General features: G+C 38.5%; 1 protein-coding gene across 1 annotated transcript in view; it reads left to right on the forward strand.

Annotated features, from left to right (window-relative positions):
• Window positions 1–26,320, forward strand: part of Cntn6 (contactin 6) — a 354,660-nt gene that overhangs the window by 121,522 nt on the left and 206,818 nt on the right.

The following is a 26,320-nucleotide window of genomic DNA, read 5'->3' on the forward strand; positions in this document are numbered from 1 at the left end:
CTCCCATCTCCCCTCAGCATGTTGTTCATGGAAGCCCTGTATTTAGACTTCTCAAATGCTTTTCCTGTCTCTCTCTCTCTCCCCCCCATTCCCTTTTGTGTGTGTTCGTGTGTGTGTGTGTGTGTGTGTGTGTGTGTGTGTGTGTGTGTGTGTGTATGTATGTGTGCAGTTTGCATCTGTATACATGTATGTGCCCATTCTGTGCATGTGCAAGTAGAGGCCAGAAGATGGTATAGGATGTTCTCTTCTTTTATTCTCCATCTTACAATATTAAGGCAGAGTCTGTCACTGAACCTGGAGTTATTTACCTTAATAAGAGCAGTGTATCAGTGGGTACACTGCTCAGGAAAGTGACTTACCCTTCCACTGAAACCTCTGAATATCAGTGTGTCCTCTGGGAGCGGTGGGGCCCAGGAGGCCCTGCTCCATCCCTGGTAGAACGCTGCTGATTGGCCTAATCTTGTGCAATTAGCAGCACACAGTGCCTTCTGTGACATCATAGTTGACATACGTGGTTAAAGTCATTTTGGTTATCTCCACATAACAGTGTCTTGTCCAGTCTTTGCTTAACTGGAATTCACTACTTTAATTTTGAAACTAGGCCTTACAACTATCCCACACTGGCCTCCAACGTATTCCTTTCCTGCTTGTGCCTCAGTCATGCCGGGGTTAAAGGAGTTCTGAGTTCTCTCCCATAAGGCATTTTTTATTTATTTTCTTTACTTTTCTGAGTCGATTCACTCTGAATTCTTCATGCTTAAGACAGTTAATACCATGACTTCAAATGTTATTTTAACTGGTTTAAGTTCTTTACTAAGTAGAGAAAAAAAAAAAAAACAAAACATTTTAATCATAGAGTCCTGGTAAGATAGAAATCAAATAGCAGAAGCCACATCAGTAGCTATGGTACTGAGCATCCTGTCAGAAACTTCCGCTGTCACTACTATCTTCCAAGTATCAGTGTGGGTCATCTGCAGTGGAAAGCAGGCTGCAACTTTCCTCCATTGCTTTAGACAGAAATTACACTCATTATCAAAGCACCCCACACTTGAATCCCCCTATACATAGCAACTCACCTTCTGGAAATTCGTGCTGAGAAATGATTCTCAATGTGGAAGAAACATGACTTTTGCTGCCTATATTACCGAAGAAAATCATGAGCATGTAGATACATCACACACAATGAATTATGCTTAACGTTTGAAAAACAAGTCGTTTAAAGTTAAATCTTACAGTATCAATTCATAGCAGAGAATACATTTGATTTGCATTGTTTTCTAAAAAACACTACTGATGGAAGCTTGAAAGAGGCCTAAGAATAAAGGACAGTACTTGACATATGCTTAGCATCAGGGATGTTGTAAGTTCAATTCCCAGCACCAATTATTTACATTTAATTTTGGGGAAAAAATCCATAAATTAAAAGATATTGATTTTCTGATAGCTATTTTTCAATGGTAGAGTTAAGTACTTTTAATTTATAATTCTGAATTTTGTAAATATCCCATGTTGAACATTTATAATTTTTGTAATGGCTTGGAATAAGAGTCAATATTATAATGTCTTATTTGTATAAATGGAACATGTGTTTACCAGTGAGTACTGCCAGGTATTCCCCATGTATTATTTTTTCTTCGATGAAGAACATTGGAACAAATGGCTATGTATTGGAAAGAAAAGTGAAGCATAGGAAGGAAGGAGAAGAGAAAGCCTGATGCACTTTTACCCTCGTAACACACAGGGGAAAGTGTTTGTATTCAAATACTGAAGTGAAAAACCTAGAAACAACAATAGCAGCTGTGAATCAGAACTGCTGGAACCTTGAAGGAATAGACAGACATTTCCAAGGTCTTCTCCCACCCAGGGAACTGTCTTCCTGCTCATCAGAGAAATATGAAGATCTTTTGTTGATTATGAGTCTGGAAAAAAATTAAACTTCATTTCTGTAAACTATTCCCGTCATCTAATGTTTATACTGGGGAGAAAACAATATAGCATAATGAATCAGAGGATGCTACTTCATTTTCTTATTTCATATTCGAATTCAGTCTAGTATAATTATGGTGTTTATGAAGTTTAAAGTGATGTATGCAGCCAGAGGGAAATAGAGAGAACGCCTGCTCTGTTATGTCAGTATGCAGCCCATTTCCTCATAGGAAGATAATCTTTAAGCGTTTAATATATGGGTTTTTAATCAACCAATGATTATCATTTGTAAACTCAAAATATCTCTATGATGAATTAGGAAAAAATAGAGCTATTTTTAAATTCATAAAATTTAAATTCAAACAAAGATGGCTGTAGCAGAAACCTTTCACACTTAGAGCAAGATAGAAACACAACAGGAACCAAAAAAAAAAAAAAAAAAAGCACCTCACTCAGTCAGTCTGTGAGGGAAGAACTCAGAAAGAAAAGAAACAGGAAATTATAAGTGAGCCGATCTGCCCTTGCCTGTAGGCAAGATCCCTGAGACAGTACTAAGGGATGAGGTTACCAAACACTCAGAAAGATAGAAGCTGATAAAACTTAATCAGGTTAGTTTCACAAAGGGCAAATCTTTTCTGACAAATTTGGTGGCATTTTTGCCTGGCACAGAGGGCATAGAAAGGAAGGCTGTGCATAGATTGAGAGAGATTGCAGCTACAGAGGAAGGAAGCTTGGGTGACAACCATGGGAATGAGATGCAGCCAGAGCTCACCACAGGAGGCCACGTGGGTGACACATAACCTCAAATCACTGATTTCATTAAGACATTTGTGCCAGCCCTAAGCACCAAGAAGCAGGGTGGATGAAATGGCATCCTTAGCTGAGGGCCATGTTACAAAATTACATGTCTATTATCTTCAAACACTGCACATTTGTGGTACATATCTGTACTTGCTATTTGGAGTTTAATATTTTCTGAGTTATTTATTCATTTTTTTTCCTAAATGCTATCCTTTCCATTTGTTGTTGGTGTATGCATTGGAGTCAGTGACATTTCACAGAGACACACTCTTATCTCCCAGAGAAACCTATGGGTCATGGTAATATTTGGATGATAATAATGGGTTTTGTAGGGTGTTGTAGCGTCTTTAGTCTGGGACATTTTAGGAAAGTGCTTTTAGGTTCTTAGTATACTTGACAGCCTGCTGTTATTTTTCAAAGGTTAATGTTGAAATGCTCTAAAATTGGGCAAGTAATAGGGTCAAAGACCCAGAAGTTCAAAAGATAGAATCTGAGTCTCCTGCTCAGCTGGCCCATCGGTGTCAGTCTACAAATAGGCTTGTCTCTTTCATTCTAAAACTAAAAATAATCAGAACTGAAACACACACATACAAACAACTTGTCTAGGTCCTGCTGTGCTTTTTGCTCGTCTCTTTTCTTTATCGTCTGACTTCTCTGCACCATTTTCTCTTTGCCCCTGGTTTAAGCATGGCCTGTATGTCTCAATCCATTGTAACTTTGATCAGGCAATTTCTTCCAAAGGACACATGGGAGATTTCTTGATAACAAACTTGTGTTTTATTGCTATTCTTGGGCTTTTGTTTTCATTGTAATTCTTAACAAGTTCAACAAATATTACTATTAATTATATCAAACATTCCTTTTTTTTGTTTCCACACTGATGGATGAAACAGTCAGAAAAATGCCACCCACATTTCTATATCCCTGCAAAGTACAGATGTCTAATATTTACAGGGTAAAGAAGAATGAAGGGTACGTACATATTGAGGTTGCTTATCAGCTCTTGGAAATGGGCCGAATATCTTAGGTTAGCTGTTTGGCATAATGTAATCACAAATGTCTTTAAAGGTGAAAGAAAAAAAGAGAATAAACGAGAGTGGGAAGAAAGGTAACTGTGGATGTAAAGTCAGTCAGCTTATGAGAGGAGAAGGGAATGTATTGCTGCCCCTGTTGGAGTGAAGAAAACTGTGCATGAGCCAAGGAAGAAGCAAAGGCTAGAAATGGGGGCACTTAGCCAATGAGATACAGTTTGGAATTCTGATTTGCAAAATCACCAGACAACATAGCTTTGTGGTTTGATGTGCTATTAAGTACTTTTCTTATTGTTGCCGTACAAAAGCAACCTGAAGAAGAAAAGGTTTGGTTCTGTAAGATGATGTAGCAGGTAAAAGCATGTGACATAACTAACACCTGATGCCCCTATGACTCATATGGTAGACGGAGAGAACTGAGAATGTCGTGTTGTTCTCTGGTCTCTACGTATATGCCATGGCACATGTGTGTTTGCATAAACACATAAATGTAAATAGATGGTAGATAGATAGATAGATGGATAGATAGATAGATAGATAGATAGATAGATAGATAGATAGATAGATGATAGATGGGATAAAAAAGAAGAAAGTTTATTTCGACTCACAGTTTGATGGGCCAGACCCTCATGATAGGGAAGTCATGGCAACAAGAGCTTGAGTCACATTGGATCCACCGTCAGGAAGCAGCACAGGGAATTCCTGCTCTCAGCTCTCATTTTCATTCAGTTCTGGAACCCAGCCTGTAAGAGAGTTTCACACACATTCCCTGGGGTCTTCCCTTATTACTTAAACATTTCTGGAAACATTCTTATAGACACACTCAAAGGTGCCTTTACATCATGATTCAGTTAGAGTCAGTGAAGTTGACAAAAAAAATTAACCATCACATTCCCCATTAAGTTTGAGGTGATTTCCTTACGCCTGTCAGAATGGCTAAGATCAAAAACACTGAAGACACTTTATGCTGGAGAGGATGTGGAACTAGGGGAACTCTCCTCCACTGCTGGTGGGAATGCAAGCTTGTACAACCACTTTGGAAATCAATATGGTGCTTTCTTAGAAAATTGGGAATCAATCTCCCCCAAGATCCAGCTATACCACTCCTGGGCATATACCCAAGAAATGCTCAATCATACCACACGAGCACTTGCTCAGCTATGTTCATATCAGCATTGTTTGTAAAAGCCAAAACCTGGAAACAACCCAGATGCCCTTCAACTGAAGAATGGATAAATAAATTGTGGCACATATACACAATGGAATACTACTCAGCAGAGAAAAGCAATGACATCATGAGGTTTGCAGGCAAATGGATGGATCTAGAAAAATTCATCCTGAGTGAGGTAACCCAGACTCAGAAAGACAAATATGGTATGTACTCACTCATAGGAAGATGCTAGATGTGGAACAAGGATGACTGGACTGCTACTCACATCACCAGTGAGGCTACCTGGAAAACGGGACCCCAAAAAAGACACGGAGAAATGGATGAGATTTACATGAACAGCCTGGACATGAGTGGGAGCAATGAATGGCGAGGGTCGAGGGAAAGAGAGCGGGAGATCCTAGCTGGATCAAGAAAAGAGAGGGAGAACAAGGAATAGGAGACCATGGTAAATGAAGACCACATGAGAAAAGGAAGAAACAAAGAGCTAAAGAGGCCCACAAAAATCCACAAAGATACCCCCACAAAAGACTGCTGGCAATGGTCGAGAGACAGCCGGGACTGACCTACTCTGGTGATGGGATGGCCAAACACCCTAATAGTTGTACCATAAACCCCATCCAAGGACTGAGGAATCTGGCCCCTGGTGGAGCGCTGGGAGTCTAATTAGTGAAGAAGAGGAGGGTTTATATGAGCGAGAATTGTTGAAACCAAGGTTGGATAAAGCACAGGGACAAATAACCAAATGAATGGAAACACATGAACTATGAACCAAAGGCTGAGGGGCCCCCAACTGGATCAGGCCCTCTGAATAGGTGAGACAGTTGATTGGCTTGATCTGTTTGGGAGACATCTAGGCAGTGGTACCAGGTCCTGGGCTCATTGCATGAGTTAGCTGTTTGAAGCCTAGAACTTATGCAGGGATGCTTGGCTCAATCTGGGAGGAGGGGACTGGACCTGCCTGGACTGAGTCTACCAGGTCGATCCCGTTCCTCGGGGGAGATCTTGATATGGAGGAGGTGGGAATGGGGGGTGGGCTGGGGGGAAGGGGAGGGGGCAGGAAGGGAGAGAACAAGGAAATCTGTGGCTATTATGTAGAACTGAATAGTATTGTTAAAAAAAAAAAAAAAAAAAAGTTTGAGGTGATTTGTTAAAGCCACAAAGGAAGTGAATACAGTGATATCCTAAAAAGTGTCTGCTTATATGTCTTCTTTTGTTTTTAATCTCTCTCTTTTATCAGTGTCATAGATACTGAGGCATCCTGAGTTATACTGTATTTTTCCTCTCATCCATGTTATCACTACTTTTACAAAACTATGCCAAGTAACCTCGCTCTAGCCAGCTTACTGCTTGTACCTACCTGCTCTTTTGTCTACATTTCACACCTACCCCAGGCAATTCAAGCTTATCATCTTCTAAGGGTACATTTTCAGGCACCAAAATCATGAATCTTAAATGCAAATGAGAAGGGAAGATGATACTTTTTGTAGTGTATTAATTGAGAAAGGAACCAGTTAAATGTGATTTTACCAAGGCAAGTACGAAACATATATCCACAGTTCACAAAAATTGTTAGAATGAATTTATAAACAGAGGCAGATTTATCATGGCTGAATCTCATGACATATGAATTATTCTTCAAGGATGCTGTTACAAAAATAAACTAAATGCCTGGTTTATCCACAAGGGAAAATTGGGAAAAAATCACCAGCTTTTCACTGGACATAATTTATATGCTTTTTGATGGCTAAGAATCATTTTTATTCTTAATAGTTTTTTCCTCATCACATTGTGGTGAAGTAGAAGACATTGGAAGCAGAATTAATCAAAACAGTACACTCGACAAGGACACTCTGCAATCTTTTTACATCTAGATTGAAATCTTTCACACATTTTTCAGGAATGTTCTATTACCTTGCAGTGGTCTAAACATTTTCTCATTTTCCTGATAATCATTTACCTGACCATTTCCCTCAAATTTCCCATACCTCTCCCAGTTTTTTTGTCTCATCTCATGCCATTTGTTGTACTTTCAAAGGAGTAAGAACAAAATAAAAGATAATTTAAACAGAATTTCAATATTGTATACGACATGTTGTTCATACATACCTGATTGTTCTCTGAATGTAACAGGGTGTTGTTCCTGCATGTTAAACCATGTTGTCCATATGTTGCACTGTGTTGATTGTATGCAACAGCATGTTGTCCTTATGTGACTAGTTACTCTGCCTTTCTTCCTGCTATTGTGCATGACCCTCATACTTCACTGAAGTCTCACCATTTCACAGTAAGGCAGGTACCTCTCCTGTCAAATCCACATCACCAGACTAGCTATTTTCTTGATGCTTTCATCCACCATCAAGTTTTCTATTAACTCATGGCACTCAGAGCATGGAAACGTGCCATAGGTCTTCATCTTAACAGAGTAACTCAACTCTTGATCCCGGCTATTTCTCTAATATTACCTTTACTCCTTACACCAGAAGATACAGATCCATGTTGAATTACTTTTCCTTATTCACTATTTTCAAATGCTTCTTTATCTTCTTTCTTGCCTATGCTCCTTCCCTAATCCATACACTGGTCTACAGGTTTTTCCAGGTTCAAAGTAGTATCTTCTGTATTGCTAAATCTCATACTGTCGTTCTCTTTCAACTCACTTACACTAACATCTCTCCCTGGAGCAAACCTCTTCCTCCTATGGAAACCCTTCATAAACTGTAGACTCAGCCCATCACTGTCTGAAGACCACCCCTTTCAGGACTGCCTGTTCTTTCTCAGCATCTTTAGTAGTTCACATGGCCATTCTAGTTTTAATTATTGTTCTGACATAAGGCTCCATGGTTAGATCTTTTTCTTGTAGGCACTTATTCTAATAGTCCTCAAATATATACACAGCCAGAGAATATCCCTTGAATTCCAGACTCATGTAATAGAATGGCACCTTAGACATTTTTAGCAAGAGGCCTGATAGAAATCATAAACAACATTGAAAATAAACCATACTTGGAGCTAGGGGAAAATCTCAGTCAATAAAAAGCTTGTCTGATAATCATGAAGACCTGAATTTGAGCCCCAGAGTCTACATTAAAAGGCTGTAGTTGGTGGTGCATGCAAAGTGAGTGTACATGTACATGACTCACATGCACATATATGTACACTTACAATCACAGGTGTCAGTAACAAACGCAAACACACACACACACATACATATACACACGTTCTTATTTCTTACCTATACTACTAATTTGAATTATTACAGTGTTAAATAATTTATTATTATTTACCAATAAAAACTTGGGAGTCAGATATCAGGGTAAGAACCTCAATGATCAGAGAAGTGGCAGATTAACTACTAGTGACCTTCTCTCTCTCTCTCTCTCTCTCTCTCTCTCTCTCTCTCTCTCTCTCTCTCTCTTCTTCATCCAAAACGGCTAAGACCCTCTCTATGCCCTCTACCACTACTTCCTGTGTCTCTCTGTCCTCAGTCGTCCAAAGCCTCTGTGGTTAATTTTGTTCAGCTAGCAGCTAGTAGTTCTGCCATGTTACTCGAAACAAACTTTGTTGGCAGTCTCGGGCATGTCAGAATGCGATCAAAATATCACACACCACAGTATGGCTCTTTTCCCCAATGGGAGCACAGTTATTCCTGGATATGTCTGTTTTCTGAGACTGAAGAAATGTTTTATATTGTCATTGACTTACTGTTTCTTCTAATGCATCACAACTGTCACTGTCTCAATCTTTAAAACAACAAAAACAAAAGGACAGCAGATCTTGCACTTCAATTTATAAACTTCCATCATGAGCACTCTGCTCTAAGCCACTGCTTTGTTGCAATTAAGTTATATAAATATCTTTCTTTGAGCCTTGGGGTCAGGACATAACCTGCTTTATAATCTACAGTTCTTCTGCATGCATCGTATGATGTATTCCCTTGAGATGATATCAGCAGATCAGTTATAGCATCTTTCATCATTAAAAATATAAAAATCACACTCCTCCCAACCCAGATTTCCTGTCTCACTAAAACCTCTCTTTTCCTTCAAGTACTTACCACAGTCACATACAGCATGCATTTATTTGTTGATTTATCTTACACCACCTCCAATTAGAATACAAAATCAATAGCAGCAGCAGCTTTAGCAGGCCTGGTGGTTGCTATATTTTTGGCACATACCAAGCCCACTAATAAATGTTTCTTCAATAAATATAAGAAAAATGAATGAACTACTACTTTCTCATTTTCTCTCAGCCTAAGTGCCCCTCATCTTTCTCTTCTCTTTAGTGAAAGACTACAGCATGCATATATGCGTGCATTCATTCATCCATAATGGCTGACTCCAAATCATCTTAATATTGTCTTTCCTCATCCCTTACAGCCAATCAGCTTTTCTATTTTTCTGGAATTCTAAATGCCTCAAAATAGCCCTCTCATCCATTTTGTTTGCTTCTTTCCTACTGGCAATGTCCAATTATCTCAGTATTTTCAAATGTTGGATAAATAATCTCTCTGATGTGTGATTTTCTCTTCCTTTATCTTTTCTGCAGTGAATCATAGATCTAAACATGTCATAATCCCTCCTAAAAAAGAAAACTCTCCCATGCTTTCTGTTTTCAGAACAGATACAATTTTCTGTCATGTCATTTAAAGTCAGCTCTTCAAAAGTATTCTAAATAGATTGTAACATCCTCATATCATGGTTCTCTTAGCCTCTTATTTGACATGCAAGTCCCAATCCTTACACAAGCCTTGCTTCTGCACAGCAATTACTCCCTATAACTTCCCTTTTAGAAGTGTTCATACTTTCATACTTGTACACATGCATGGCTGAAATACTGCTTCGTTTTCCATCCTAACCTCTGGGTCAAATTAATTGCTTCCTCCTCTGGAATCCCTTAAAATTATATTTATGCTTTTGCTATAATATTTATCCTCTTACATAATAGCTATTTAACTATTCTCCTGTTGGTATCCCTTTCTGTGGTGTATCTCATAATGATTTAGCGTATGGGCTTGGTGATTAGATTCTTAGACTCAAAACTGGGTTCCACAGATCTCTAGCAAGTTACTTGGGCTGTTGACACATCAATGTCCTCATATTTAAAGGAGTATTATTAGAATTTGCCCTATAGAGTTCTTGTAAGAATCAAAGGTCATAGTTCATGTGTAAGTTCAATTTTTTAGCCTTGCCTTTTATTTTATGATGAAATTGCTCATATTTGATCTTTAGCATGAGTAAAGTTATTAATTTATTAATATTTCACATTGTCAGTACACAAAAAAAAATTCAGCATAATCATAAGTAATAGCTGTCAGTTGAATTTCCTTCTCCTGGGTTTTATCTTCTGTTGAATTTTCTTTCTGTGAGACAGCCATAACAAAAAAAACAATAATGTATTTTTTTATTTCCTTCTGGCCTAAATCAGAAATGTACATTTCATGTATATTTCTGGAATATATGTACTGGGTGAACCTTATTATGGTTTATATTATATTCTTTGAATTATTTCTAGGGCTCTAGTGCTTTTCAGGCAGGGCTAATCATCAACTTTGAAATCATTAGTCACCATACATGTCTAATGAACTGGAATGCTGACCTCAATTTTTACGACATGCAAATAACTAGATTTCAATCTGTGGGCGGAACATACATAAGAATCATCGCAATGTGTCTGTAATATCAAAGGAAAAGTTTCAACTAGTAATTGTCCTCTCGAACATGAATCGCATAAAAGAAATGTCAAACATACCAGCCATGTAGCTACAAACTTGCTCCTTTATAGATTTTCTGTGTTAACTTGAATGAAGGGACACTGATTTTGTCTATTTAAGTTTGGACCTTGTAGAGTAAGTCATAATTCAAAATATGTCTTCAATCTTATGTTTGAGGGACAAGATATTTTAAGTGAAATTTGTGAACTATTTTCCAAAATACTTGTAGAACATATTGTCATCAAATTATAATAGAATAAATTTTGTTTCATTTGAATAGAAAAAAATAGGCCCAAAATTAGTTGTTCACCCATGACTTCACTACTAAACTATATCAGTGTGTCAAAATGTATGTGGAATATCTAAAACCAAAGGCTGAAAAAATAAAAGTCTTCATTACTAGATTAGTATTTATTTCCCTAGCTGTAAGTCTTTTGTTTATATTTTGAAAGATACTAAATCTCCATTCTGTCCCTAAGATTTTATTACTATTAAATACCTCCCCAAGTTTAACTAGTTGAGGAATAACCTTGTAGTTTTGCTTTCAATTCACTCCCTTAATGTGAGACATATCTCTTTACTAGTAATATTATGCTAGAGCTTTCTCATCTATCTGAAAACATTGTTTGTTTGTCTAAATAAGAAGCCTGATGAGGCTCCCCTATGCAAAATCTTGTACAAGCTACACACCAAGTCTGACTCTAGTTCACAAGTTCAAGTTTAAGAGACCTGATCTCCTGACATTACTTTTCCTTCCTTTGTAAACTCTTTCTATCTTAAAATTCTATAATTTGTCTTAAAAAACAGAGGGTATTGAGTAAATATCAAAAATGGCAAATGCGAAGAGAGGGAGAAAGAGGAAGAGAACGTGATACAGGGAGAAATGACAGATACTGGGGTGGGGGACAGAATCAGAGGGAGGGAAACAAGATAGGAAAGTAGGGTTATTCATATAACATAAATTCTGAGAAAGATGCAGTTGAACGAATCCGAGGCTGGGTTATTTAGATGAAAGAACTGTAGTTTAGGCAACTAAGAGACTAAGTATGATAAAAAATTAAAGCTAAACAAAGGGGAAGAAGTTCTTCAATCCTACAAGTGTCAGGGCCTCTGTCTGTGCCTTAAGCATGACTGTGGTAAATTACCTGACAAAGAGAATGGAAGTGAGGGAAGACTTATTTTGTTCATGGTTTTCAAAGTGTCATTTTCTCATGCAGGGAAGGTGTGCTAGAACAGCTCACAAAACAGCAGGCAGGAATCCTAGTGTAGAGTAACTGGAAGGTACATGATAAGCTATACCCGCAAGGGCACATAATCAGTGACTCATGTGCCCAACCAGACTTCATAATTCCATCACTTCCCATTACTCTATTCAGATTTTTACTCCGTTGGATACTTCTAGTTCAAAGGCTGGGGAAAAAAATGCCACTAAAGATACTAAAGTGTCACATATACACGTGCCCTTCATTTTCATGGTGTGTTTTTTGAATTATAAGAAAGTTTGAATCTGAAGGGTCTCCCCAAAGGCCACTGTGTGAAATGCTTAGTCTCCAGTCTGTGCTATTGGGAAGTTAAGGAATTTTAAATGGTTTGGGTGAAAAGAAGTTAGGCCTGTGGGACATACTCTTTGAATAGATATCAGAACACTGCACCTCTTATTCTTCCAGCCACCGTGAATTAAACACACATGATATGCCATGCCACGCCCATGTTGGATTTTAGAACAGTATGCCCAAAGATATATGGATATTGAAGCATATTGTAGCTAGAGCTTACAAAAGAAAATTTTAATTTCAGGAAAGCTAATAGCAAACAATAAAGGAAGAACATTAAAGCAGAATCCTAGTCCATTTTCAACAACATTGCAGATTTTATTTTAATTTTCTACTGAAGTGTTTCTTTTTGGAACTCATGTACTGTAAAAGTTTTGCCTTCATACTGAATAAATCACTTCTTAGAGTACCATTGTAATCACAGGTGATTTTATAAGATGCTGTGTCTCCACACAATTATTTGATCACTTATTGTTACAGTAGCTCAAAATATCTGCCCTTCTTATCCTGAGATATTCTTAAAGTAAGACTACTTGAAAACTATTTTGATTTTTTGAATTTGATATTAGGTCCTAACAGATTTGGAGCTCTTTTTGTATAGAAAACCAGAATTATCCTTGAAGGGATAGACAGAGCAACAAAACCTTGCTTTACTTAATTGTTCTGCTATAATCTAAGAAGATTCTGACAAGCAGTTTAAAAATAGTACTTGAAACCCAAACTTTTATTTATCATTTGGTGTGACTTCATACTGTTAAAAATTGATGGGAACCAGAGACTGAGTCCCTATGCACTGCTTAGGAGAATACCACAGAATGGCAGGTTTTGAACGATGAGAAGTCACAATATAGTGAAAACTGATTTGAGTCCTGCCATACAGTGAAAAGACAAAGGGAAATAGGAAAGAGATCAATGCAAGTAAAAGAATCATCTCACTGGCAGTCTCTGACCTCTGAATGGACCTCAATCCAAGGTGCAGAAGGAGGAGACAGTGCTGCCATGCTTGGGGTCACCTCTGAATAGACAGTGTTCTCATCTGTGACATTCTAATCTTAAAGTCCACCAGCAAGGGACAGCTGAGACTCAGGTCTTATGTCTACCTGCACAAACAATAACAGGTTTTATATTTCACTCCTCATGCGGGTACTGTGGGGTGTGAGGGCAGCAGATTCAGCCTCAGCCCCTTGATAGATGATGGTTATTAGTTGGCCTGTGATGGCATGCACGACAACATTTCTTTTTCTCTTTGCAGTGCTTGCATATGTGCTTTACAGAATTGTGGTACTTTTTGTCTTAAGTTCTTCAGCTAGGAAGCTGAAATGGCTGCTCTCATATCACAAATATGTCATGGGATTTAATGTGGCATTGGGTGTACGTAATAGTCCTTTGCACACTGCCAGTTACTCCCATGAATATAATCACTTACAGGGCAGGGTATGCAGCTCAGTTAGTAGATTGCTTGGCTAGGATGCATAAACAATGGATTCTATCCCTAGCAAGCAACACATAATCCATGACTATAATCTGAACACTGGAGAGTGGAGGCAGGAGGGTTAGAAGTTCAGGGTCATTCTCCAGCTTCAACTACGTATTGATTGCAGCACTAGCCTTAGCTACATAAACCTCTTCTCAGGGGATAAAAATGAGGTAAATATTCTTCTCATTTTGAACAGATTTTTTTCTCAAAATTAAAGTAAAAAAGGTAAATAAATTACCTTTTTCACACAGAAATATTTCTAACTTGACTTTATAGGACAGTATTTTTTTGTGTGTGTGTGGGAAGAGACAGCAGGAAAAACTGTTGAAAAATTCTCTACGAAAAAGACAAGAAAAGCTGATGTGTATCCTTAGTACATGAAAATTCATCACCATCTCCACATGTGTTCTAAAAATACCTTGTATTCATTTTTAAAAGAAAATAAGAAATTATTATTTTTTATAGTTTTTAATTGTTTAAGAATTTCATACATTGTATTTTGATCAAATTCACTCCCTACCACAACTCCTTCCATACAGCTATTCCATACTCACCCAAGTTCATGTCTTCCTTTTGTGTAAAATCCTACCCAAATGTAAAATAGATCATATCAAACAGGCTGCTTTTAACATTAATCAATTTTATTTTAACCAAAGTAAGACTGAAACAAACTTACAATGAAGAACAATTTTAACTTGTGATATCTATTTGAAAAAAAATGCTTTAAGTTTAACAAATATAACACAGAGATACATGCTCTGGATACCAGCATTTGGAAGGCTGAGAAGGAAAAAAGGGGTAAGGACTAATTATAAGAGGTCAGAGTTTATGGATATGTATTTATTTACCATTTTCCATCACTTTTTACTTATCTCTGTAAATTTTACTATCTGTATTATCCAAACATTTCTCATCTATAATATATTCTATATAACTAATGTGCTTTGTTTTTATGTTTTCTGAATATAAAACAGACACTATTATCCCTTCTGTATCATTGAAATATATATACATATGTGTGTATATATATATATACTTTTTCTTTTTTATTAATTATCAATTATTTTTTCCCAGCCAGATCACAGTTTCCCCTCCTTTGCTCCTCTCCTTCCTGTCCTTCCCTCCAACCCCCCTCCCTCCCCTATTCACTCCTCTCCCTTCCCTTCAGAAAGACACAGGTCTCCCATGTATATCATCAGGCAGCCATAGCTTATCAAGTTGCAGTAAGACTAGGAATCTTCTCTCCTATTAAGACTGGACAAGGCAACCCAAGCTGGAGGAAAGGGTCCCAAGAGCTTGCAACAAAGTCAGAGACAGCCCCCACTCCCTCTGCCAGGATTCCCACAAGAACACAAAGCCACACAACTGCAACTAACATGCAGAGGGCCCAGGTCAGTCCCATGCAAGTTCTCTGGTTGGCATTTCAGTCTCCATGAGCCCCCATGAGGCCAGATTAGTTGACTCTGTGTGTTTTCCTGTGGTGTCTTTGGCCCCTCTGGCTACCATAATTCTTTCCAACCCTAATTTACAGGATTTACTGAGGTCTGCCTAATGTTTGGCTATGGGTCTCTGCATCTTTTTCCATCAGATGCTGGGTGAAGCCTCTCTGATGACAATTGAGCTAGACAACAACATATCAGCATAGGAAAATAACATTATTTTCATTTCATTGACCCCCCCCCAGCTTTTTGACAGTCATGTTTAATTCTACCCCAAGTCTCTGGGCTGTTCAGCCTCTGGCTCCTGGCCCTCCAGGCTATGTCAGAGGTGGGCTCCCTCTCATAGTATGGGTGTCAAGCTGGACCAGTCATTTTTTGGCCACTCCCATAATTTCTTCCTCACTGTTGTTCCAGAATATCTTGTACAAAGTACAAATTTCAGGTCAGAGGTTATGTGGCTGGTTTGGAGTCCTAATCCTTCCACTGGAAGTCTTGCTTGGTTACAGAAGATGACTGATTTAGGCTCCATCTCTCCTATTGCTAGGAGTCTTAGCTTGGAGATTCCTGGGAGTTTCCATTGCACAAGGTTTCTAGCTCATCCTGGAGATACTCCTGATTTAATTTTTCTTTCCCAGTACTCTCTCCTTCCATTCTCCCCACCATCTAATCCCTCCTCTTCTCATGCCCACCCACCCCTATCCAGACCTTTCCCTAGTCCACTGATGATGTCTATTCTATTTCCCCTTCATAGTGAGACTCATTTGTCCCCCCCCCCCTTGAGCTCTCATTTTTTACTTAGCTTCTTTGTGTCTGTGGATTGTAGCATGGTTGTCCTTTAATGTAGGGCTAATAGCCATCTATAACTGAGTACATACCAAGTTTGTCATTCTTGGTCTGGGGCATCTCACTCAGGATGCTCTTTTCTGGTTCCATCCATTTGACAGAAAATTTCATGATGTCATTGTTTTTAACAAATGAGTAATACTCCATTGTGTAAATGTACCACATTTTCATTACACATTCTTCAGATGATGGGCATCAAGGTTGTTACATATTCTGGCTATTATGAATAAAGTTACTATGAACACAGTTAAGCAAGTATCCTTGTGGTATGGTAGAGCATCCTTTGGGTATATGCCTAGGAGTGATATCGCTGGGTCTTGAAGTAGATCCATTCTGAGAAACCTCCATATTGATTTCCAAAGTGACTGTACAAGTTTGCACTCCTACCAGCAACCAGAATATTTCCCTTGCTCCACATCCTCTCTATCATGAGCTGTCACTTGTACTTTTGATGATAGCCATTCTGACATGTGAAAGATGGAATCTCAGAGTCATATTGATTTGCGTTTCCCTGCTGGCTAAGGATGTTGAACATTCTTTTAGATGTTTCCTGGACATTTGAGAATGCTATGTTGAGAATTCTCTGTTTGAATCTGTACCTCAATTTCTTTAAGGGTTTTTTTTTTCATTTCCTCTTTAAGAACCTCTATCATCTTCATAAAGTTGGTTCTAGGGTTGTTTTCTTGTGCTTCAGCTGCATTGAATTGTTCAAGTCTTGCTGTTGTAGGACAGCTGGGCTCTGGTGGTGCTATATTGCCCTTTCTGTTCTTGATTGTGTTTACATTGGATTTAGGCATCTGGGTTTGAGATGACTATAGGTCTAGGCTTTGGTTCCTGAGTTTGTCTTTGTTGAATGTGTCTTTTGTTCCTCAGTTTCTGTTTCCTATCTGGTCTTCTGGCCTAAGTGGCCAGGGGCTCCTGTGACTAGTGAGTTTTCAATTCCAGTAGTGTGTCTACAGTGGAGTTTTTGCTGCCTGCAAGACCTCTGGGGTTTTGTGTGCTAATGTTGCCTCTGTAGTTCCAATGACCACTGTGGCCTCTGTGGTTCTGGATACAGTCCACTCTGGGGTGCCCTCTCATACAGCAGAAGTTTTCTGCCCAGTTTGTGGGCTGGGATATAGAGCTGAGGGGAGAGGGTACAGTTGGGGTTGGGGGAGCTGTTGTGCCTGCTTTAGGGGGTGTTAGCTGGCTGTGGACCCTGTTTTATCTTGAATCCCCACGATCTGTCTGGCCTCCAGTTGAGCTGTCAGAGTTGTGGACTGGAATATGGGGCCCAAGGAAAGTGATACAGTTTGGAACTGTTGAGTTAGCTTTAAGGAGTGTTGGGGGGCTCTTACCTGGGCTCCCTGGGCCAAGTTTGGCCTCCTATGAAGAAGCCTGAGGTGTGGGCAAGGAGATGGAGCCCAGAAGAGTAGGTGCTGTTGGGGACTGTTGAGTGGGCTGTAAGGGAGTGTTAGCAGGGAGTGCAGGGTATATATGGGAGAAGTCTTACCTTAAGTCCCAGGATCCAGACTGGCATCTGGTAAAGAAGAAATGCCAGTAAAGAAGAAGTCTTCTGTCAAAGGTGTTTGCTCGAATATGCAGCCCAGGGGAGGAGTTGCAGTCTTAGATTGTTGGGCTGGCTTTAAGGAGTGTTAGCTGATTGTGAGTTTTGTCTTACCTTGGGTCCCTAGATTAGGCCTGGCCTCAAGTGAAAGAGCTGGAGGTGTGGGCCTGGATATGAAACCCAGGAGAAGGGGATCTTGGGTCCCTAGATCCAGTCTGGCCTGAAGTAAACCAGAAGTCTTCTGCCAAAGGTGTTTGCCAGAATATGGAGCCCAGCAGAAGGGTAGAGTCTTGGGTTGTTGGGCAGGTGTACCAGGCTTTTTGGGGGGCCACCAACCAGCTCTTAAATCATCACAAGGATAATTATTATTAGTTATGAATGCTCAGCCTTATCTTAGCTCTTATTTTAATCTGTTTCTCTTTTTCTAGGTTTTGCCTCAGGGCTTTTAACTCTCTCTCTCTCTCTCTCTCTCTCTCTATATATATATATATATATATATATATATATATATATATATATATATATATATATATATATATCTTACCTGCTGTCTCCATGTCAGATTGGCTGCTCTTGACTTCTGATCCTGGGCAAGTCCCTCTCCTTCTCTGTTGTTCACCCCCTTCTGTCTTGAGTCTAGATCTCTCCTCCTACTCATTCTCTCTACCTGCCAGAGCTGCCTAATCCACTCCTGTCTAGCTATTGGCAGTTCAAAGTCTTTTTAATTAGACCATTATCTTTTTTTATTAAACCAATCAAGTGCCTTAGGCAGGCAAGGTGAAAAAAAATGCAACACATCTTTATATCATTAACAAAGACAGCAGAAACAAATGTAACCAACTTTTACACAAAGTAATAGTTCATAGCATAAATAAATGTAACACATCTTTACATAGTTAAAATAATATTCTACAACATTTCCCCCTTTCTGTCTAATAAAAAGGAAAGTTTTAACTTTAACATAGTAAGACTATGTATAAAAATAATAATTATCAAGTAAGAATTACATTTACAATATCCAGTCCCATTGTATTTGGCAAAATCAAAGAACATACATACTCCATTATTTATTTTATCTTGGTGAGTACAAAGCTCTATACCTGAATTACCTTTTATCATAACAAAAAAAAACTATAACTATGACTATCTAGTGTTCAACTTCATCAAAGACCCTAGAAGTATATTAATATTAACTGGGTAAACATGAAGTGCAGTGCAAGCAACTTCCATAAATATAGAAATAACAGACATCTGACTGCCTAGATAGTCATCCAAGGTTCCTCCACAATATTTTGGACATCCATCTTTAGTCTATAGGCCTAGAATGGCTGTTTTAATTTCATTAAACCTGGAATTTTGAAGGACTGTTCTGCCTTGTTTTGGAAAAGTTTGACAATCTCTTTTCTGCATGTTCTACTTGTCCAGTTTGATCAATATAATGTCATCAGTCAAGGCAAGTACAGTTTCTTTCCCAAATGTCTAGCTTTGCCACAATGAAATCAAACTCCACATGGAGTTTTTTCAATGTCCATCATATTCTCTGAAGTAAATTGGTGCTGTCAGGAGCAGATGTGACTCACTGTCACAAAAAGTCTTAGATTATTAAACATCCTAAATGTCATATTATGTAGGTCTTTGAAGTGTTGAAGATCACCTTTATATCTAAAAATGTAACTGTTTAACCTTGAAAATATACTTAATATGACTACAACATTGATTGTTATAAATGACTAAATACTAACCTGTATTTCTTAATTATAGATTACATTTTAAAATCAGTTACATAAGTACATTACCCCAAAAAAGAATAGAAACATAGATACAGTATAATAAAAATAATTTTAAATTTGTACCAATAATCAAAATCCATACCAATGTAAAATATTTGAGGTTAATAGCTGTCTTCTTATCCTATATTCCTAAATCCCCCTCAAATGATGACAAGCATCCATAACCGACAAAATGACCAAAACCACCCACCCCACCTATTAAGAGTGTGGGCATTGTGCTCTCTAGACTGTTTTTTGTTGCCTTGGTCAATGGCATCTGTAGGGAAACCTGAGAAAATTGAGATAATGGTCAAGTCCTGGGAAAACTAGTTGTAACATTTGTTCTCCAGTCTCTGTACAATGGGAAAGCATAAGGTTTTTCTGAAGTACTGGCTAGAATAGTCTGTGAGGCTGGACCATCTCAGCCAGCGGCCTTGAAGCTGTTCTGGATGCAGAACTCTGAGGAAACTATAACACAGGCACTCTGAGAGCCTGGGTCAAGTGGGCCACCTATTTTCATCAGAAACACACAAACATTCAAAGGTAACATGTATATCTGCATTAACACAAGCATGGACTGTGTGTTGTACATAAGCCAGCCAAAGATGATTTCTTGTTTTATGTTTGAGCAGGTAAAATATAAGTCATGTCTTGTAGTTTTTCATGGTTTATTTCATTATGTCTGTAGCCAAGATTTTCAGGAGGTCTCCCCCATCGAACCTGAACTCCAACCTTGTATGAATACACAGCCTTTCATTTCCTGTGGAAACAAAAGTGTAACTTTTTCCTCAATGCAATATATATTACTTCCAATTTAAAAGTAAGACATTCCTAAAATATCTAGTTTAGTTTAATTCACCAGTCCATTTTTTCAATCAAATGTCTCTCAGCAGCTGACATTTGCTCATCAGCATTCCAAAAATTCAAAGACAATACAACATCATACACTATCAAGACTCCCTATGTATTTTTCATCTTTACATGGCTTTCCCCCTTTATATTACTTTACTGTTTCTTTAAAGACTTTATTATTTTTAAGCTATTTTTTCCAATGATTGTCTACACCCATTTTCTTTTCTTTCTTGAGCCTATGCACATTTTTAAACATTCTGTAACCTGTGTAGAAGTTAATTTATCTTAATCAATCTTTACTCCATATATCTATCCTTTTCTGACCACTTGAGGCAAACTTTAAACTTCTAAGTCTCAGCAGGTAGGCCTAGGCCCTCTAACATTGCTTTGGTGTCTGGCCCCACCCCCTTCTCCATTAGTGAAAGAGGAGATCTACACCCTGGAGGTCTGGTCTAGAAGTGTATTTTACCAGGAACTGTATTCAATTGCCAAGCTCTGTGATGCTGGTGCCTGTGCTGCAGAAGTACCTACCCAGCATTCTATTTCTACTTAATGTGCCAGCATTTTTTCCCAGCTGTTTCAGGCCCTCTGTAGAAATCTGGATCCAACCTTGTATTGCCAAATGTAACAGGTTTTCTTTTGGGCCACCAACTGGTTCCCAAATCATGACAAGAAGACATATTATTATTTTCAAATGTTTAGCCTTATCTTAGCTCTTATTTTAATTTGTTTCTCTTCATCTACATTTCATCTCAGGTCTTTTACCTTTATTTCTTCTTGTATACCTTACTTTTCTGCTGTCTTCAGGCTTGCTGGAGGCTGCCTGGCTTCTGGATGCAGGCACGCCCCTTTTTTTTTTTTCTCCATTGTTCTCCTCCTTCTTCTCTCTGGAGCCTAGATTTCTTCTCCTACTTATTCTCTCTACCCCCTAGCCTCTTCTATTCCTCCCCTGCCTATCTATTTGCCATTCAGCTTCATATTAGACCAATCAGGTGCCTTAGGCAGGCAAGGTGAAAAAAATGCAACACATCTGTACATAATTAAACAAATGGAGCACAAAAAAATGTAACATATCTTTACATCATTAAATGCAGCATAAACAAATGCAATATATCTTTACATAGTGAAAATAATATTCCACAACAGGCAGAATTTAAGGGATGCTAGCAGATGATGAGTAATATTTTCTCTGGGGTAACAAGAACCAGTCTAGCCTCTGGTAATAGAGCCAGATGTATGGGCTGGCATATGAAGCCCAAGGAGGAGAAGCTCTACTTCTTCATTTTTAAATGAATGAATTCCCTTTTTTTTATCTTCTCTTTTGTTTGTTTGTTTGTTTGTTTGTTTGTTTATTTATTTATTTATTTATATCTATTTATTTTTTTAAAAGTCTTTGCTTGGCTATTCCCATAATTTCTGCACCACCATTACCCCAACACATCTTGTAGGCAGGGCAAATTGAAGATCAAGGTTATATGGTTGAGTTTACGTCCAAGTCCCATCACTGGAAGTTTTGCCTGATTATAGCAGATGGCCAATTCAGGCTCCATATCCCCCATTGCTAGAAGTCTTAGCTAGGGTCACCCTCATAGTTCCTGGAAGTTTCCATGGCATTAGGTATAGCTGGTGGTTTCTCTCCAGGTTCCGCCACACCCCCACAGTCCCACAGCCCACTTATAAAATAAACACACAGACTCTTATATTATTTAAACTGTTTGGACTAATAGCTCAGGCTTCTAGCTAGCTGTTCTTGTATCTTAAATTAACCCATATCTATTAGTCTATAAGTTGTCATGTGGCTCTTGGCTTATCAGTACCTTACATCTAGCTTTTCATGGCGGCAGCTGGTGGTGGCTCTCTGCCTCAACCTTCCACTTCCCAGAATTTTCTCTCCTTGTCCTGCCTATACTTCCTGCCTGGCTACTGGCCATTCAGTGTTTTATTTCTTAACTAATCAGAGCAACACATTTAACATAAGGAACATCCCACAGCACTTCCCCTTTTCTTTTTTTTTCAAAAAGGAAGGTTTTAACTTTCACATAGTAAAATTACACATAACAAAACAATTATCAAGCAAGAATTACAGTTACAATATCTAGTCTATTTATAATAACATGTCTAATTGTATTTGGCAAAATAAAGAAGATATTCTATCTATCTTATATTTTTGAGTCTAAGGTTTCATATCTAACTTATCTTTTATCATAACTAAAGAAAATTATAACTATTTAGTCCACAACCACATCAAAGAACTCAGAAGGATATAATATTACCTGAGAAATGGGAAAAGGATGCAAGCAACTTTCGAGAGTCTTGCAAGAGGAGACAGAGACAGCTGGCAGCCTGGACAGTCATCCAAAGTTCTTTTGTAAAGTTGGGGCATCTGTCTTCAGCCCATAGGCCTAGAGTCTCTCAATCACTTTTCTCAGTGTCCTGTAGAATGTCTGGAAGTTTCCTTTGTGAAGCTGGAACCTGAAGGACCATTTTGCCAAGCAAAGTTCAGTGGTCACCTTTCTATGGGTCTTGCATGTCCAGTTGATCAAGCAGTCCAGGCAAGAACAGTTTCTTACCCAAATGGCTATTTTTGCCAAGGCAAAGATAAACTCCATATGGAGTGTCTTCAATGCCCATCCTCCTCTCTGAAGTAAATCAGTGCTGCCAGGAGCAGACATATCTCACTGTCCAGAAAGTCCAAATTTTTAAAAATATTTTAAATGCCATATTCTGTAGGTCTTTGAAGTGCTTTGAAGATTACCTGTCTATCTGAAATATATCTATGTATATCTAGAAAACTTAACTAACATGCTACAAGTTTGACTATCATAGAAGACTAATTATTAGTCTGTATTTCTTAATTATCCATTATAATCAAAATGAGTTACATAAACATAATACCTCAAATGAGAATAGAAATATATATACAGTATAACAAAATTAACTTTAAGCTTGTATCAATAAACTAAAATCTATAGCAATGTATAATATTTCAAACAAGTTGTTACTCTTCAAATGTAGGTTCATTAATCTCCCTTTTCATCCTACCATATCTAAACTATATCCCTTTCTTCTTTAGAAGGAGATTGCATTTATAATCAACTTGTTTTAAGTAAAAATATTGTTTTTTCTCTGTCCCACACCACAGGGCTCTTCTGATTTGGGACACAAGAATCTCTTAATCTTTTCTTTTAGCAATATGCTTCGGTTTAGAAAAGGAGTGAGCCAATTCCATCTCCAAAGCCAGCTTGGCATATTTGGGAATTTGGACATAGATTCTCTTACTACTTCCTGCTAGAGGGGGTGCTGTATCTTATGGGTGACACAAAGAAAATTTTAGGTTTAAGGCATAATCTGTGAGGGTGAATCATCTGAGACAGTTGCCTTGAAACCATTCTGAATGTTGGATCATCTGGGCCATGGTGTCGTCAGAGACGTTTCAGGGGGTCTTAGCTGGTCAAACCTGATGTATCTTAATCTGGAACAAATCCATAGCCTCTAGCTTTCTGTGAAAACAAAAGCAGAACCTCCTTTTCAAAGCAACATATCCTTAGATCCAAATTTTGAAATCAAGGTATCTTTAAAATATACATATTGACTTGACTCAACAGCTTTTACAATCAAATGTTTTCTGCAGTTAAGAATCCCAAATAGTTGTGCCAGAAACCCCATCCAAGGACTGAGGAATCTGGATGCAGAGATCCATGACTAGACCCCAGGTGGAGCGCCGGGAGTCTAATTAGCGAGAAAGAGGAGGGTTTATATGAGCGAGAATTGTTGAAACCAAGGTTGGATAAAGCACAGGGAAAAATAGCCAAACGAATGGAAACACATGAACTATGAAACAAAGACTGAGGGGCCCCCAACTGGATCAGACCCTCTGAATAGGTGAGACAGTTGATTGGACTGATCTGTTTGGGAGGCATCTAGGTAGTGGTACCAGGTCCTGGGCTCATTGCATGAGTTAGCTGTTTGAAACCTGGGACTTATACAGGGACGCTTGGCTCAATCTGGGAGGAGGGAACTGGACCTGCCTGGACTGAGTCTATCAGGTCGATCTCAGTTCTCAGGGGAGGCCTTGCTCTGGAGGAGGTGGGAATGGAGGGTGGGCTGTGGGGAAGGGGAGGGGGGCAGGAAGGGGGAGGACAAGGGAATCTGTGGCTGTTATGTAGAACTGAATAGTAATGTAAAATATAAAATAATAAAAAAAAAGAATCCCAAAGACGTCACAATCCAGATTCTCTATGTAATATCCAACTCTACATGGCTTATTTTTTATATTAATTGTACTGTCTCTTTAACAACTTTTTTTAAACTATGTATTTCTTTATATAACTGTATATATCACCTTTTTGTCTCTTTAAAGCATACATATATTTTACATAAATTGTAAACTATTCCATCTGAATCTGTCTTATTATGAACCTATTGCTTTAAACTGCAGCATTCTAAGACTGAAATGGCACTGTGGCTGCTGGCTCTGTCTACCTCAGCTTCCCAATATGGAGGTGGTTCATTTACCGCCAGCTCTGGGAGCCATCAACTCTCAGAAACAGTGGTTCTATGCTTATATCAAAGCAGCGTGTAGCCCAGAAACATCTTTTTTTTTTCCATACTAGTAAAGGCTAAATCCACCACACAGCAGCAGCATAATGTGTGGATTGGAGATGCCTCCTTCCTGCCATACTGCTGGTCAAGCTCACAGGCCAGGAACCCACCATAGTAGCTCAAACCTGCAGGCTACCGCTAACTTGAGAGAGACAACTAGAAAGCTGTTTTTAGCTCCATTTAGAATCTTCTTTCTCAGGTTTTAGGTGGAAACTCTTGCCAACCAATGGGAACCATTAGTAGCTGGTGGTTTCCCTCTGGATCCCACCAAGCCCCCACAGTCCCACAGCCCACATATAACATAAACACACAGACACTTATATTATTTAAACTGTTTGGCCTAATGGCTCAGGCTTCTAGCTAGCTGTTTTTATATCTTAAATTAACCCATATCTATTAGTCTATAAGTTGTCACATAGCTCATGGCTTACTGGTACCTTACATCTCGCTTTTCAAGGCAGTGGCTGGCAGTGTCTTATAGAACAAATCTTAGCTGTAGATGTAATCAACCGTCTTATTAAATAAGAAACACAGAACCAATGTAAAAGAGAAAGCCAAGAGGTCAGAGCTCAGAGCTAAAATCTCACCCTTCCTCCTGCTGTGTCCCAGCTTCTCAAAAGAGCTATATCCTGTCTGTCCATTTTTTTATAGTATTTTGTTCTGCCTTCTCATTGGTTGTAAACCCAAACATGTGACTGCCTCGTCACTGTCTGTATGTACAGCCCCCCAGGTCTTAAAGGCATATGTCTCCAATGCTGGCTGTATCCCTGAACACACAGAGATCTATGGGATTAAAGGCGTGTGCCACCACCGCCACACTCTTGCTATGGCTCTAATAGCTCTGATCCCCGGGTAACTTTATTTATTAACATACAATCAAAATCACATTTCAGTACAATTAGAATACCACCACATTTCCCCTTTTCTATTTTAATAAAAAGAAAAAAAAGCAAAAGGCTATAACTAACTAAGAAAAACTATATAAAAAAGTACAATAACTATATACAATATATACAAGTAATAAATACCTAAACAGGTATTTGACAAATCAGAGAAAATAATTCCATTATCTATCCTATTTTGGTAAATCCAAGAGGTATCTAATGCACTTTCTATCCTAATTAATTTTCAACCATAACTAACTAATCTTCAACTCCCTCAGCGACCCAAGAAAGGAATAATATTAGCTAACAAAAATAAAAACAGGAAGTGCATGCAAGCAACTTCCAAAAAATTTGTGAGTTGACAGAAACAGCCAGCTGCCTGGGCAGTCGTCACCTGAGGTTTCTCCACAGTGTTGGGGCATCATATTCAGCCTATAGGCTTAGTGTATCTGACAGACTCATTTGTGAAGTAGGATGTACACAAGGTCAACAGTTCAACCTCACATTGGGTGAGAGCAGTCCATGTACCAGAAACACCTGAATTCCACTAGTGTCCTGTCATGATTCAGGATTTTAAAATCTGGAAATTGTTGACAGTTTTTTAATTCAGTTGTCCATTCTTCTTGGCTGTGTATATATGGCTTCATCTCAGCATCCCCTTCTTCTCCACATCCCTCTATTAAATGCCAGTCTACTATCGAGAGGCGTGAGCT

This window comes from Peromyscus leucopus, chromosome 3, assembly GCF_004664715.2.
Source record: "Peromyscus leucopus breed LL Stock chromosome 3, UCI_PerLeu_2.1, whole genome shotgun sequence".
Lineage (NCBI taxonomy): Eukaryota > Metazoa > Chordata > Mammalia > Rodentia > Cricetidae > Peromyscus > Peromyscus leucopus.